The following is a 14,995-nucleotide window of genomic DNA, read 5'->3' on the forward strand; positions in this document are numbered from 1 at the left end:
AAAATGAGACAAAAGGAAATTGTCAAGTGTCTCCTCTTTAAAGGCAGTGTGTTGAAAGCTTTACCAACAGCTTTGCTACCAGATTATGAATTTAGTGTAGGCAGCACTCAAGTCTGACAAAACAAAATGCAATGAGGCAAGGGAATAAAGCGCACGACCACCATCCACTGAGACCTCAGGACTTCAGGGCAGGCTGGTCCTCCCAAGCCTCACAAGAAACACCTAAGGCCAAGCAAAATCAGCACCAGGCGCTTGAGCAACCACCTCGGATCCTTTCGCTTTGCTCCCACCCTTGCCCTCTGAGGGCTGCTTTGTCTCTCAATTCCATCCCTGTACTGGCATCTTAGAATTCAATCTCTGCTTTGGAACAAGAAGCAGCTTACCCGCATTACCCAAGTCCTCCTCCTCCTCCTGGCTACTGTGGAGTCACAAATGCTGGAAATCCTCAAAGGCCCCACCCAGTTATCACCCGCCCTAGTCTTGGTCCTCTTGGAGTGGGCATGCAGCATGGGTACACATCCTCTGTTGGATTTATTGATAATTGATAAGATATTCATGTTACTTGATCACCAATCTGACTCCACAGTATCAAGTTAAGCCATACAGTTTTAGCCATCTAATAAACTCGGATTAATCATAGTTGAATATGGATTGCAGTATCATTGACATACCATATTTGTCATTAATGATCTTTATGTCCTAGAGCAGCTATTCATACATACTAGGCAGCAATAAATATGGAATAAATTGATGAATACATATAGCCTCTAACTGGGAGAAATAAATATTATAAGTATTTTTGCATCAATGATTATTTTCACTAAGTGAGCATTTTTTTCTAATATGAACATTCATTTGTATCTGATTTTTAATTTTAAAACAAAATATCAAAATTCATGAATATGATAAAAAAAAGGTTTCCTCAGCTCTGTCAAGAGTGAAAGTTAAAAAGCCTCATCATTACAAAGCCACATTCATAGATCGTTTTACAACAAAACATTTGTAAGACCAAGGGGACTACTAGTGGGGAAAAGAGAGAGAAAAGAATTGATTCTAAGGCAACTGACATGGGTTCCATTATCAGGAAAAAGAGTAGGGTTTGGGTCCCTCATACCTCACACCATACAAAAGTAAATCTAGATGGCTTCAAGAGCTAAATGCGAACTAACAACGTTTACAGCGGCACTATTCACAATAGCAAAGACTTGGAACCAACCCAAATGTCCATCGATGATAGACTGGATTAAGAAAATGTGGCACATATTGAATACTAGGCAGGCATAAAAAAGGATGAGTTCATGTCCTTTGCAGGGACATGAATGAAGCTGGAAACCATCATTCTTAGCAAACTATCACAAGATCAAAAACCAAACACCACATGTTCTGACTCATAAGTGAGAGTTGAACAATGAGGACACGTGGGTCCATTACACACCAGGGTCTGTCTGGGGGTGGGGGACTAGGGGAGGGATAACATTAGGAGAAATACCTAATGTAGGTGCTGGGTTGATGGGTGCAGCAAACCACCAGGGCATGTGTATACCTATGTAACAAAACTGCACGTTCTGCACGTGTAACCCAGAACTTAAAATATAATCAAAAAAAATGTAAATAACAAACAAACCCACAAGAAAACTTTAAAACTTCAAGTGGAAAATATAGGGGGCCATTTCATTGATCTGAAGGCAGGGGGTTTATTAAACAAGATGCAAAATAATAACCATAAAGAATAATCAATTTAACTTTACCCAACTTTAAATTATATGTACCTAGCTACCATAAAAAAAGACAGTAGACAAGACACAGGCTTGAAAATGAAATTTATAATACATAAAACCAGCAAATGCTTAGCTGTCAGAATGTATGAAGATTTCTTTTAGCAAACTGCTTTTTTCTCAACGTTATTTATACTTATATAAATATTGAAATCTATGAAGCATTAAGAAACGCTGTTACACATATGTATACGTACAGTAAAAGTATACCAAGATGCATGGAAAGAAACACATCAAACTCAGGAAAAGGATGGGGGGAAATGGGGGTAGCCAGGAAGACGGAGCTTCTGACCACCTATATATTTTCTTTCTTTATTAATAATACATAGAGCACATATCACAAAACAATCTTGTGTACAAAAAAAAATCTTATATTCATTTCCATACTTTTATTTTATTTTATTTTTAGACAGAGTCTCACTCTGTAGCCCTGGCTGGAGTACAGTGACACAACCTCAGCTCACTGCAACCTCCAACTCCCGAGTTCATGTGATCCTCCTGCCTCAGCCTGCCAAGTACCTGAGATTACAGGTACCTGCCATCACACCTGGATAATTTCTGTATTGAGGCGGGGTATTACCATGTTGGCCAGACTGGTCTTGAACTCCTGACCTCAAGTGATCTGCACGTCTTGGCCTCCCAAAGTGCTGGGACTACAGGCATGAGCCACCACAGCCAGCCTATAATATTTTATTTCTTTCATAATAATATAGGCCAGGCATGGTGGCTCATGCCTGTAATCCCAGGACTTTGGGAGGCAGAGGCGAGTGGGTCATGAGGTCAGGAGTTCAAGACCAGCCTGGCCAATATGGTGAAACTCCGTCTCTACTAAAAATACAAAAATTAGCCAGGCACGGTGGTATGTGCCTGTAGTCCCAGCTACTTAAGAGGCTGAGGCAGAAGAATCGCTTGAACCTGGGTGGCAGAGGTTGCAGTGAGCTGAGATCATGCCACTGCACTCCAGCCTGGGTGACAGAGCAAGACTCTGTCTCAAAATGATAATAATAATAATAATAAAGAGAGCAAATTTTGCAAAACATTTATTAAATCTTGTATACAATTGAAATCTTATACTCATTTCCATAGTTCTACGCTTTTTTTTTTTTTTTTTTTCTGAGACAAAGTCTCACTCTGTGGCCCAGGCTGGAGTGCAGCAGCATAAGCTTGGTTCACTGCAATCTCTGCCTCCCAGGTTCAAGCAATCCTCGTGCCCCAGCCTCCCAAGTAGTTGGGATTACATATACGTGCCACCACACCCGGCTAATTTTTGTAGTTTTGGTAGAGACGGGGTTTTACCATGTTGGCCAGGCTGTTCTCAAACTCCTGGCCTCAAGTGATCCTCCCACCTTGGTGTCCCAAAGTGCTGGGATTACAGGCATGAGCCACCATGCCCAGCCAATTTTATGCATATTTTAAATATTGTGTAACCAAACTTTTTATTTAGATTATCATAGTTCAGGCATCACAACTTCAAACAGGCTTTGACAGGTTAGGAAAAGATTAGTATCCTGAAATCCAGAATACACAGTCCTAAAATGACTTTGTGGTCACCTTCTCTAGACGTTTCCTCACCATTTGTTCTTATAAGTACATTTCATTGGCCAGGCACAGTGGCTCATGCCTGTAATCTCAGCACTTTAGGAGGCCAAGGCAGGCAGATCATGAGGTCAGCAGATCGAGACCATCCTGGCCAACATGGAGAAACTCTGTCTCTAATGAAATACAAAAAAATTAGCCAGGCATGGGGGTGTGTGACTGCAATCCCAGCTACTCGGGAGGCTGAGGCAGGGGAATCGCTTGAACCCAGGAGGCGGAGGTTGCAGTGAGCCAAGATTGTGCCACTGCACTCCAGTCTGGTGACAGAGCGAGACTCTGTCTCAAAAAATAAATAAATAAATAAGTACACTGCATTAAAAAGTAATAATTAACTGGATAGAAACAGAGCCCATGTTGGTTCACCTCGCTTGCATGGTACCTAGCATCACCTCATTAACTAATGGTCACTTGAGAACATGCTGCTTCTATTGACAACAAATTAGCAAAACTTCCCAAATATTTTCAATGTTCTCAATGTTGAAGTCCTTGCGTAATAAGGTGTTGCACACTCCCAAAGCCTGTTTTCACAGGTTTACTCAAAGTACTACTTGACACAGTCAAGTTCGCTTGTCATAATTTTAAAGAGAACGGTATTTGAGAAATTTGGCTTAAAAAGTCAAGATAGACTTCCTACATTGTTTCCTTTCTCATACTTCTTTTAAAAGTTTTCATAAATGTAAGAGTTCTCTCACGGCCTCTCAGCTATTTCTGTTTGTCTTTTCTGTTTGTTTTATATCTTTGGGAGAAGATATAAAAATGATATCACAAATATCTACGATGACTAAAAACCCTTCTGAAAACAGATTGAGCCTCTGAAAACATTAATAGGAAGTGCCTACATTAAGTAAGTATATATAGGCCGGGCACAGTGGCTCACGCCTGTAATCCCAGCACTCTGGCAGGCAGAGGCAGGTGGATCACCTGAGGTAGGAGTTCAAGACCAGCCTGGCCGACATGGTGAAACCCCGTCCCTATTAAAAACACAAAAATTAGCCTGGCGTGATGGCGAGCACCTGTAATCCCAGCTACCTGGGAGGCTGAGGCAGGAGAATCACTTGAACCCAGGGGGCAGAGGTTGCAGTGAGCCAAAATCATGCCACTGCACCTAGGCAAATCCAGCCTAGGCAACAAGATTAAAACCCTGTTTTAAAAAAAAACATAAATAAGGAAGGGTGTGGTAGCTCATGCCTGTAATCCCAGCACTTTGGGAGGCAGATGCAGGTGGATCACGAGGTCAGGAGCTCAAGACTAGCCTGGCCAACATAGTGAAACCCCGTCTCTACTAAAAGTACAAAAAATTAGCCGGGCATGGTGGCGGGTGCCTGTAATCCCAGTTACTTGGGAGGCTGAGGCAAGAGAATCGCTTGAACCCAGGAGGTGGAGGTTGCAGTAAACGGAGATTGTGCCACTGCACTCCAGCCTGGGCTACAGAGTGAGACTCCATCTCATAAATAAATAAATAAATAAATAGGTAGATAGATAAGTAAATAAAAGTATGTATATATGAATACATGTAGTGTGTATTTTATGAAATGTAATATAGATGTGTGGAATACATACACATAATTTAAAGTACAGTCATACAATGAAGTCATACAATGAAGGTTACTGAGGAGAATGGATCTACCTTTCAGAAGGCTGTGAAGAGCCTCTACCTTCCAGGGTAAAAGCGGAAGTGTCTATGGGACAGGCAGCGCATGCTTGAGGGACCACTCTGGAAGCCCAGTGAACCTTGCAGCCATGATTCAGGGAGATGCACATGGTCCTTGAGGCAGTTCTGAAGTCCTGAAGGATGGACTTAACCTACAGGCAGGTGTTTCAGGCTGAGATGTTAAATGTTTGGCCCAATAATATTAAATCTGTAGAACCATCTGCTTCCTATGAAAGAAATCTGGAGGGTGGTGCTATGGTTTGGCTGTGTCCCCACCCAAATTTCATTGTGAATTGTTGTTCCCATAAGCCCCACGTGTGGTGGGAGGGATGCAGTGGGAGGTAACTTAATCATGGAAGCGGTTACCCTCATGCTATTCTCCTGATAGTGAGTGAGTTCTCCTGAGATCTGATGGTTTTATAAGGGGCTTTTCCCCCTTTTTCTCAGCACTTCTACTTGCTGCCACCATGTGAAGAAGGACATGTTTGCTTCCCTTCCACTATGATTGTAAGTTTCCTGAGGCCTCCCAATCCCTGCGGAACTGCAAGTCAGTTAAACCTCTTTCCTTTACAAATTACCCAGTCTTGGGTATGTCTTTGTAGCGGTGTGAAAACTGACGAATACAGGTGGGGTTCTCTTAAATTGGGATCCATACCATCATCTGCCTGTACTATTTCGTGTGGCTTTGGAGCTTCAAAAAGCTAGGTCTGGACTACGGGAGGAGAAGAGCAAGACCCCATCTTCTGCCTCATCTGGCCAAAGGACTATAAAAACCTATTGTTCCAGGCTTGTGACAAGGCCACCTGGATGAAATCAATTGCTGTGGCCAAGTGCTTTGGAAATGCACCAATACATGAAGAACCACCAGGGTTACCTCATCCAGGCCATCGCATGCTAGAGGTGAGGAAGAGTAGATACCTACCATCTACCATGCTAAACAGGGGCCATCCTAGGGCAAAAAATAAAGCAGGCTTTGAATTGAGGAGCAAAAGAAATCTGTTCCCTCTGAATGGGAATCTGAGTTGCAATGATTCCTGGAGATCCCTTTAGTGCCAGTGGGTTGGCACAAATCTGATGAGGTCCTCTAGCTCTCAGAACTGCTTCTAGTAACTGTGGTCAATTGAGCTCTGCGTTGTACTTGTGTATCTTCTGGGCATTCAGTCAAGTCTTGTTAAAGCTAAGCCAGTTCCCCACATTCTATGCAGAATTAGGAGACAAGTGTCTCCTTTTCAAAGTCAGGAAAAGTGAGGCACTCATACATAGAGAGAAGGAAGCCCTGCAAAGATGTCATCTCATGAGTGTTAGGCAGAGGAACACAGGGGAGCAGTGAGGACAAGACAAAGGACAGGGATAAGACCCAAAATGGAACAAACCAATTGGTGAAGGGAACCCATCAAGGAAGAACCCAAGTAACCATGCTGAGTGAGGACCTGACATGTCCGGCCTGCCCATGTTGGCTGCCATGCCAGTGCAGGTGGGTTCCTAAGTGACATAGGTTCCCCAGGCAAACACCTTGTGAAAAGTCACAGGTTCCTCCATACTTCAATCTCTAGTGTGTATGCCAGTTTCTCCTGTGGGCCCGATACTGGTTGAGAAAATAGAAAACTGCAAACGATAACAGCTCTGTTCACAATTTTCTAGGGTTTGTCTCAGGCCTGTGGGATCCCTCAAATCCCATCACTGAGGCTTTGGGAAACAACATTTACCCTGAATCTCCTTGGGACAGAGGAAGACATAGCTATGAATTTAGCCAGCCTGGAATGTAAATGAACAACGTATGATCAACACCTCAACTATCTAGGAGAAACATTCCTACATTACTCATAAAAGGTGCTAAGACAAGGTGCTGGAAATGTGTTGAGTAGGAATAATAACCCAAGTATGCTGACCATAGAATTTATCTTCAAAACTAAGACGGCTTTCAAAATACAACTTTTTATAATTATGCCTGGACACAGGCATAAAGTGAGACTCTCCCAGGCAATGGGACAATATAGTCACCCTGCACTTAATGTCCCAGGGGGCATCTGGAGACAGAATATCTGCAAAGTCCTACATCAGTGTCAGGAATGTTTTTGACAGGCAGAAGATGGATTCAAAAAAGCAGTAAGAAGTTCAATTCAGCCAGGCATGGTGGCTCACATCTGTAGTCCCAGCACTTTGGGATGCTGAGACTGAAGGATCACTTGAGCTTAGGAGTTCAAGACCAGCCTGGACAACATAGTGAAACCTTGTCCCTAGAAAAAAATTTTACAATGGCCTAGCATGATGGTTCACGCCTATAATCCCAGGACTTTGGGAGTCTGAGGTGGGCAGATCACTTGAGGGCAGGAGTTCGAGCCCAGCTAATACAAAAATTAGCAGGGCATCATGGCATATGCCTGTAATTCCAGCCACTTGGGAGGCTGAGGCACAAGAATCGCTTGAACCCGGGAGGCGGTTGCAGTGAGATGAGATTGTGCCACTTCACCCCAGCCTGGGTGATGGAATAAGACTCTGTCTCAAAATAAATAAATAAATAAATAAATAAAATTAGTTGGGCGTGGTGGCACACACACCTATAGCCCCAGCTACTCAAGAGGATCACTTGAGCACAAGAAGGGGAGACTGCAGTGAGCTTTGATTGTGCCACTGCACTCCAGTCTGACAGAGTGAGACCCTGAGAAAGGAAAAGAAAAGGAAGGGAAGGGAAGGGGAGGGGAGGGGAGGGGAAGGGAGGAAAGAAAAGAAAAGAAGAAGGAAGGAAGGAAGGAAGGAAGGGAGGGAGGGAGGGAGGAAGGAAGGAAGGAAGGAAGGAAGGAAGGAAGGAAGGAAGGAAGGAAGGAAGGGAGGGAGGGAGGAAGGAAGGAAGGAAGGAAATTCATGGGCAGTAAGGTCATGATAGGAGATTAATAAAAGTCAGAGCGAGTGGAGACATTCCTCAACTTCAAGTGGGGCATTAGGAGACAAATGTCTCTTGGTGTCTCAGTAAAGACAGGCACCACAGCATCACAGCACCACAGGTCTGACGCAGAGGGGTATTTTATGTCCAAAGAGAACTAGTTGCTTTCTTCCTAAGATTTCTTACTGAAACGTTTATTTAAATTGGCTTTGGGAAGTAAGGAAATTAACGATTTAGGCAAAAGTGCCTCTTCTGTGGTGCTTCCTACTTCCTCCTTTATGGCCCTGAACCATGTAGACACCTTACACCTCCCAGCCGCCTTTACACATCTTGCTCACCCCAACTCTGTAAACATTTCCACAATGCCCCTTTGTCTGGAATACTCCTCCTTCTTCCAGTCTTACAGCCATTGAGGTCCAGCTCAGAGCCCACCTTATTCTTGAGCTTTACCATGAATAGAGCCCACTCTGAGCTCTACCATGTCCATCTCTGCTCAGGCATAAAACATCATGTACCTGTTCCTGATCATTTCGTATCTTGGGTGGCTTCTTATACCACCTTTACTGAAGCTTCCTTGATGGCAAGGGACAAGTCTTAGCGAAGTGGTGAGTAAGGAGTCAAGATACAGGTATATTAATAGCTGAAGCAGCAAAGACACTTCCCAAATAGGAGGTTTTAGAATGTCTTATCATCCAATATGTCCACTTTGAAGAACAGCAATCATTTGGATGTACCAATTCCATTTTTAATAAAAAAAAAAATTGCTTACCAGCTGGTGATTACCTTTGATAGAGAAATGGAGCCTGCTAGAATGTTGGGATGCTACCAGTTCTTATTCCAAGTAACACTTTTACACATAAAATAATGAAGATAAAGTCAGACATCAGTTATTATAAAAGTATTTTTCGTACCTTTGCTTTGTTCTCTAGTTTCACATTAAATTATTTATTAAGATCTATATCATCTTGGTCTACTCACTAAGCATTTAGACCACATAATGGTCTAAAATATTATAGACAAGGCTTTCTTCCAATGATTAGTTTTAAAGTCCTATTTAACTATTATACTTAGCCAGCAATAATGCAAATGAATGTGTAGTTAAAAATATACAAGGTATCATTTTCTAGATAATTTGCTTCCATTTCCTTGATGAACACTTACTGAACTCGCACCCACCAAGAAGACACCACTGTACATTGGAAGGTTACAAAGGTAAGTTATCCTTGGTTTCTGCCACTCCAAACTTTCAGGCAAAAGTGGTAGTTCTTAACTAGTGTTGAAACTAGTGCCTTCGAAAGCTTGCGGGAGATTTTTCAAAGTCTGTATTTCCAGGCTCTAACACAAGTGATTCAGAGTCAATAGTCTTGGATAGGTCCTTGGAAAGCATGTTTTTGTGAAAAATGCCCTAAGAAATTCTAATGTGTCCTTCCAGTGAAGAACCACTGGTCTGGTACAAAAACTAATCTAAGTCACATGAGTGATGCATATTATTATTAAAGTAACAATCATCTTGAATTAAAGGCAACCTTATGAACATCTAAAATGAGCGTATTTTACTCATCTATTTTTGAAATCCAGGTGACGAGATGATATTTAGACAAAATTGATATTCACAAGTTCATCATAAGCCTCTGAAGTTCTTAGAGACACCTCTGAAAATGGTTTCTATATGAGCTTTATTTGCTTATTAAGACTGTATTTTGGTTCTAAAATCTGTTAATAGATGATTACAGAAATCAGTCTTTGCAACTGTGTGTCACACGTTATCATGTAACTCCTAATTATTTTACTTAATCCCCTAAAGTGGATCAACAGGACGAGCATGTTATTTGCAGCAATGTGTTGTTCACACAATAAAAACAGTGGCTGGGCGCTCCTTCCAGGTAAAAGTGTAATTTCAGTAAGTTGTTTGTACCTCCCTTTGATCACATCTAGGGGGAAATGCCTGTATTTCCTCATAATGAAAAGTAATACTGTTCGATTTAACTTTCATCAAACTGCAGCTGGGTCAGAAGCAAAGTAGCCCTCAGGAAATTCCACATGCCAAGAGCAGGAACTGTGCCCCTTACAAAGGGGCAGCAGGAAGGATCTGAAATGAAATGGAATTCATTCGAAAGAAGGGAGTTCTTTGGGGTTTTATAAAAGAGTGATCATTTGAGAGCTGTTGAAAAGCCAGTGTGAGTTCTTTGACACAGCACTCAAACTGATAGACACTTCCAACACACTTTATAAGAAATGCAGAGCACATGCTCAGTCTTTTTCTCTTCCTTAATGGTAGGAAGTCAATATACGTAGCATAGTTGCTGCTGCATAGAGGTCTGTATAGAAAGGCCTGTCTTCACACTCAGAATTCTAAGATCCACAGGCCAACTGATCAGAGACAAAAACTGGTAAAGCAGCAGTGAGAGTGACAGTCGGGATGCATTTACGAAGCTGTTTGAGAATGGGGAATGGGTTTTTGTCAACACCTGCATTCCCATAGTCTTTTTAGGCTGAAGAACTGGTGCTGCATAGGAGGCAATGAAGGTGCCCCAATAAAGCCTGCTGTGAATTACAAGCGAGAAAGAGAAATAGAAATAAGAGATTTATCAAAGAAAGACGAAAAGACAGAAGAAGAGAGAGGAAAAGAGGAAGAAAGACTAAGCAGGGTGGTGGGAAAAGAAAATCAAACCATAAGATAGATACTGAGGGAGACAAGAAAAAAAAAAGGAAATTAATACAGAGAAACAAAGTCGAAGTGGAGGAAAGAAAATGAAAGCTTATTGTGGAAGACAGTGTGACAATTCCTCAAAGACCTAAAGACAGAAATACCATTTGATCCAGCAATCCATTGCTGGGTATATACCCAAAGAAATATAAATTGTTCTATTATAAAGACACTTGCATGTGTACATTCATTGCAGCACTATTCACAACAGCAAAGACATGGAATCAGCCTAAATGCCCATCAATGATAGACTGGATAAAGAAAATGTGGTACATATACACCATGGAATACTATGCAGCCATAAAAAAAGAATGAGATCATGTCCTTTGCAGGGACATGGATGGAGCTGGGGGCCATTATCCTTAGTAAACTAACACAAGAACAGAAAACCAAACACTGCATGTTCTCACTTATAAGTGGGAGCAAAATGATGGGAACACATGGACACATAGAGGGGAACAACACACACTGGAGCCTTCTGGAGGGTGGAGGGTAGGAGGAGAGTGAGGATCAGGAAAAATAACTAATGAGTACGAGGCTTCATGCCTGGGTGATAAAATAATCTGTACAATAGACCCCCATGACCCAAGTTTATCTATGCAACAAACATGCACTTGTACTCCTGAACTTCAAATATAAGTTTTCAAAAAGAGAAAATAAAGGCTTTCTGTCAAAAATGTCAAGGGTTCTTATACCTTTTGTTATAAAAAGGCATTATCTCATCTTCTGATTTTTATAACCTTATATTCCTCACTGCAACCCACAAAAAAAGTAAAATTAGAGTTATTTCAAAGTTTTCACAAATAAACATTTGCTTAAATCATGACTGTATACAGTCTAAGTCTGTGATTCCAATCATGAGGCTGAAATGCAGAGGCACCCTAAATGGACAGATGATGAGTCCATGTAAGGACTGGGCTGCAGGATGGGGTGGGAGGGAGAGCAGTGTAGGATAGAGGGAGAGCTGAGTCCATTCATTCAACATTCAGCAGATGTTTGCCGAGGTCTAGGTAGGAGATGGCATTTAGGTTGAGCCCTGAAGGTGAAAATATGCCAGCAAGAAGAGCTGGGGAGGTCAGCGTGTCAGATGGAGCTCCAGTCACCAGTGTCTTAGCTGAGTACAGAAAAGCAGGAGGAGCCAGATCACAACCAGTCTCATGAACCTTAGTAAAGATATGGATTCCTTGCCAAGCACCATGGGAATCCATTGAAGAGTTTTAAGCAAGGGAATAACACATGACTGGTGCATTTTCAAAGACCACAATCAAAGAACAAACAAGATTTTCATGTAGATTGGATGTGAGGTATGAGGGAAAGGAAGACATTACACGTAGATAGTTTCAGCAACTTTGTGGAGGTGTGGTGGTAGGCAAGTGAGTCAAGATTTCCATCGTTAGTATACTAAATTTGGGATGCTGAGACCCCCAAAAGGAGCAATCAACTTGGTGGTTGGACATAGGAACATGGGTAGTTGGAAACATCAGGGGTGAAGATTTCAGTTTCAGACTCATCTGAATATGGATGGTATTAAAACTATTGGGACAAGGAAAGTGTACTTAGGGAGAGGATAGAGGGTGACAAGGCCCAGAACCAAGCTCTACAGCCTGACAGTCATGATATAAACAGTTTGGGATGGATATCAGACCATGGTCATACTAGAAAAATCAACTACAACATAAATATCTTCATGATTTTCCCAAAGCAGAGTTATAAGGAAAGATCAGATCTCTGTGACCTGAAGAACATAAACAGCTTCAGGAGGTCAGACCTTTGGCAACGTTAGCATGGAAGAGGGAGACTTTGGTCTATCGGGAAAAAGAAAGTCTCAAGGACTCTACACAGCTCAACTCAACATTTAGATGCTGGAGAAAAAAAGGCAGAAGAAAGGGAAGGAAGGAGGGAGGAGAAAAAGTGACAGTGCCGGACTTGAGAGGCTCACTTCTATTTGCTACACAACCTGGAGATTTCCCCAATGAGTTTAAAACTGTAATGAAGCGGAACTTTCTCCAAAGATTATCCAGGGATCTGTTAATACCCTCAAGTAACTGGTTACGATGACAAATAAAAGTTGGGTTTCCTTCTCTCTCCCTCCATTTCCACTCCCCTCCTTCCCTACTCTCCTAACACACATGAATAAATGCACTTACTCTGCTCTTGCCCACAACTCCAAGCTGTGCTCATTAGATGGCAATGAAATGTTCTGCCATCATTATGGCCCTTTTAAAACCGAGACTTTGCCAACCTCACCTCCCTTGGGGCAAATGCAAAGCTGAGGGCAACCAAAAGGGGCTCCAGTCATTATCTCTGGAATGGAGTGGTCAAGCATCAGTGGAAGCACAAAATGCTGGGCTTCAGGCCATTAACTGTTTGTTTTACTGCTTGTCTCCTTTAATATTAACACTAAAGAGTCTTAAATGGACTTTGTAGTTAACACCTCATTGGGATTAATAGCAAATGGGATTTGCTTTTCTCACTTCAGTCATTTGGCTAAAGACCATTTTCTTTCCTGTTACAGGGAAAGCATAAGTGGAAAATAGAAATTCTGACCATAAATATTTGAGCAGTAGGTGCTGGAAACAGACTGTGCCGAGTTTTCCTATTAAGACTCAACAAGTCATTTGGCACAAACCAATAACCTATAAAAATGGTTCACAGTCCACAAAGTCCCATGGCTGGCACCAGATAGGCATGAAAGGTTTGCAATATCACAGATTCCGTCCCTAGATGGAGACCCAGGGATTTTGCATTAACTCCGGGGTAGGGAAGACAAACACCCGCAATCCCGCATCTCACCCTACAGAGGCAGCGGTGAAACAGCCAACGCCTGTGAAACACCTGTGCCAACTCTTTCAGAAGGTAGGATAAGGTTAGTGCAAAGTGTGAAACTCCTGCTGAAACACCCGTGCCAACTCTTTCAGAAGGTAGGATAAGGTTAGTGCAAAGCTAGTAAGCCGGTCAGGATCCCCCTGGATTTGTGACTCAATACTTCTGGACTGGGAAACAAAACTGGAGAAATAAATCATCTCTTGACAATGTCAGGCCAGGTGCAAAAACTGCTTGATGCTGAGAGCAAACTTGAGCCAGGACCCAGTCCAGGGCAGCAATGATTACACGAGGCTTACCAACACACCTCAGCTGTGTGGACTCAGCTGTCCTTCCATTACTCCTTCACAGAACGCAGTCCAAACCAGGAGGTTAAGGGGTGGGGGGCATTAAATAAGCATTTAAAAAGGTGTCACCACACCCATGGACTATCACAACTATGCCTCCATCACTAAAGAATGTCACTTGCCTGGTCACACCAACTAACCCAGGATTTCATTTCGAGTCTTTTCACCTTTTATAAAAAGGCTTTTATCTACCTAAATGTTACTTGTGGTTTGCTTGCTTGCTTGTAAAGCAAGTTTAGATGCTTAAAGGAGCAAATTGCTTTTTGGAAAATTCACCCATACAGAATTTCTCCTTTTCTCTGGGTTCCTAAGTAAGGTATGGCCAAAAAATGCTCTCCAAATTAGAAGACACAACAGTACATCCCAGAAATGGTCCAGATATTTTTACCTCTGTCACTTATGTAAACCATCATGTACATTATACCTAGCCACATGACTATAAAAATTACATATTAAGTAATATCATTTACTCTAGGGAAAAAATTGTAAAGATAATGTGATGATATCCTAGCAAACACACAATCAACTTGCTATCACCTGAAGATAGACTGACTTACTCTCAACAAATCTTACTGTTAAATATAGCAATCCTGGCCGGGCGCGGTGGCTCAAGCCTGTAATCCCAGCACTTTGGGAGGCCGAGACGGGCGGATCACGAGGTCAGGAGATCAAGACCATCCTGGCTAACACGGTGAAACCCCGTCTCTACTAAAAATACAAAAAATTAGCCGGGCGAGGTGGCGGGCGCCTGTAGTCCCAGCTACACGGGAGGCTGAGGCAGGAGAATGGCGTAAACCCGGGAGGCGGAGCTTGCAGTGAGCTGAGATCCGGCCACTGCACTCCAGCCCGGGCGACAGAGCGAGACTCCGTCTCAAAAAAAAAATATAGCAATCCTTAACAACTACCTTCCTTCTTTGTCAGCATCTCAGGTACACTCTCTGTCTATTCATCCTGCAGAGAAAACTCTAAAATTTATTTAATATCAAAATACAGGCTTAAAGGGTGAACAAAAAAACTTACATTGAGAGTCCTCCCTAGACTGACATTCTGCACTTTTCCAAAAGAAATTTCTATTCCCACAGTAAAGCATTATTGGCCACAGTGCTATATTTCTGTTTAATGTTTTTTCAAGATGGTATTCACCCGACCACACTCCTCTCTTCATTAACATTAGACTAAGTTATGTGTCCTAAGTCAAATCATTTGTCCTAGTTG

General features: G+C 42.2%; 1 protein-coding gene across 2 annotated transcripts in view; it reads right to left on the minus strand.

Moving 5' to 3' along the window:
- DNER (delta/notch like EGF repeat containing) overlaps positions 1–14,995 on the minus strand; it is a 367,845-nt gene that overhangs the window by 190,636 nt on the left and 162,214 nt on the right. The gene's annotated exons all lie outside the window — the stretch shown is intronic.

The sequence above is a fragment of the Macaca fascicularis genome, chromosome 12 (assembly GCF_037993035.2).
Source record: "Macaca fascicularis isolate 582-1 chromosome 12, T2T-MFA8v1.1".
In the NCBI taxonomy this organism is placed as follows: Eukaryota; Metazoa; Chordata; class Mammalia; order Primates; family Cercopithecidae; genus Macaca; species Macaca fascicularis.